Consider the following 2,692-nt stretch of genomic DNA (forward strand, 5'->3'; position numbering starts at 1 on the left):
GAAATTTTAAATTTATTGTAAAACTTTTTAACTGTATTAATTTCAAGGGCACTTGTCATGTATTCTATAGTTTTTTTAAATTCATTTATAAAGTTAGTAACTTTTAAAATTTGTAAACTCCTTACCACAAATCTTTTATTTCAAAACCCCCTGCATTAGCGAGCGTTTATTGTTCTGTACAACTACAAACCTGAGAGCGCAGTAAATTTAAGAAACCTTCAATTAAAAGCATTTTATGTTTAATGTAGAAATAGAAAGAAAACTAAAGCAAAACCGCGATAAATAGAACAAGGGATTAATATCAGCCTGTCTCTTATACACATCTAGATGTGTATAAGAGACAGACCATAAGTACTGTGTAATAATTGGTCAGACATAAATATCATGATACAAATATTATGAAACATTTTTTTCCAAATTTTGAAAAAGAGCTATTTTTTCAAAAGAAAAAAATTTTCTAAGGACTTAAAAAAGATTTTTTTTGTTAGTTTTTTAAATTTGAGAGCACTTGTAAATATTTTCCTATAATTCTCTTTTAACTCAATATACTGTTTGGTTAAAAATATTTTTTGTGCTATTTTTGTTTTATTTTTTTCCCAAAATTTCAAAAAATTTTCACAATTCGAAGTTTTTGAAATTCAAACAATTTTTCTCAATTAAAATTTTTAGTTTAAATATTTTTTTCAGGTCAATTTTTTTTGTAATTCGAAAATTTGTTTTCAAAATTTTTAAAAAGACAATTTTGAAAAATTCACATCTATAGTTTTAAAATTCTTTCTTTTTCAGGATTGAAAACTTTATTTTTTATTCAAAATTTGTTAAAATTCACATTTTTAGTTTTAAAATATTTTTTTCGAGATTTAGAACTTTATTTGTAATTCAGAATTTTTTTTTTCCAAATATTGAAACAGAAAAAAATTTTCAAAAAATTTAAAAGCAAAAAATAAAAAAATATATATGTATATTAGAAATTTTAAATTTATTGTAAAACCTGTCTCTTATACACATCTCCAACAAAAAAAAAAAAAAAAAAACAGAGACAATATATAGAGCACATTCAGAAATAAGACCTGTCTCTTATACACATCTAGATGTGTATAAGAGACAGCCATGTAAATTGTCCAACACTGATTTGGCAAGGAAATACTATGTAAAATTGAGAATTCTACAAAATGGCAAATAATTTTTCTTTGTTTTGATTTGAAAAAACTAAAATATTCATATTTTTAAACAAATTACTTTCACATATTTTCAGTACAAATATATATTTTTAATATATAAAAAATATATTGAAATTATTTTTATTATTTAATGAGAAAATAAAAAATTTTTTAGCAAAGTTTATTAAAAATATTTGTTTTATTTCTATAATTAACTGTTTGCTTTTATATTCATAAGTGCAAATATATTTGGAAGCGAGGTAGTCTTGAAATCAATGATAGCGTGTTTTTCCTTAATCGTGAGATCATACGATCTTCTTTGGGTCATTTCATCACCTTGGGATTATTCACTCTTCTTGATATTACTCCAATATTTTAAGCTCGGTCTTTAGATCAATCATCGTGAGAAGAAGATCAAACTGGGATTATTCCATAAACCTAACATCGTTGGGGCACTTACAAAGTTCGAAAATAATATATAAAGTATTTGAAGGAGTTCTAAACCAATATTTTAGTATCTTGTTGAGAGTCGGGGTTTGAAATCTTTAGCAAGAGTTAATTTTTGTTAATTATTTGTATTAAATATTTTTTTTTTCGAAAATTTAAGATTATTTATGATTTTGACAACCAGAAAATACAACCTAAAAAATTTGTAAAAAATATAAAATCAACTGCATAAACACTCATAAATAAATAATAAGCAAATATGTAACATACTATTTTCGTAGATTTGAGAGAAAAATATGAAGAAAAAAATTACAAAAAGAGTATAACAAAAATGCTTGAAATTTCAATTAGATATGCGTACGTATATGCGTTTGCGTTTAAGAGAAAAATTATTAGCTGTAATGCAATGAAAGTTATATAAGACAGATTAAAATATAAGAGACAAAAGCAAATAAGGCAAATATTTACGATTTAATTATGCCAAATGTAAACAAATATAAAATCGGAGATGAAACTAGCGTAAATTAAAATAAAACATAAAATCGCAAGCACGAAATTAGAGAAAAGAAAAAGAGAAGAGAAAAGAAAAAACGTCAGAACTTGGCTAGCATTAAGCAAAAAAGAGGAAAAGTTAAAGGAAATGGAAGTGATTATGATGCAACTACATTGACACACAGGTTTTTGTTTTACAAATTTAAGTAAGAAACAGTAACAGAGGAAAGCTAACGTCTGATATAAGGTGAACTGGCACTTAGAGCAATTTGAATTGTCTTCAGGCGCTTGGAAAAAGTGCAAAGCATCTGTCTGTTACTTTTGTTTGCTGAAGTGAAATAAATTTTAATTTGAGTAAACGAACCACAAACAAGGTAAACGCAACGTTGATTACAAATTTAAGAAAGCAAAAATCTAATGATAATAAAATATTTATATTTAAGCAAATAAGTCATTTAAGCGCAAAAGTTATGAACAACTTTACTAGTAATGCAACTAAGGCGTCTAGTGTAAGATATATAAATGTAACTGTATAATTAAGTATATAAAAATTGTGTTTTGAAAGCAAAAATGCCTAAGCGAAAATTGTGTAA

Source organism: Bactrocera latifrons, unplaced genomic scaffold (genome assembly GCF_001853355.1).
Source record: "Bactrocera latifrons isolate USDA-ARS-PBARC rearing strain unplaced genomic scaffold, ASM185335v1 scaffold_220, whole genome shotgun sequence".
In the NCBI taxonomy this organism is placed as follows: domain Eukaryota; kingdom Metazoa; phylum Arthropoda; class Insecta; order Diptera; family Tephritidae; genus Bactrocera; species Bactrocera latifrons.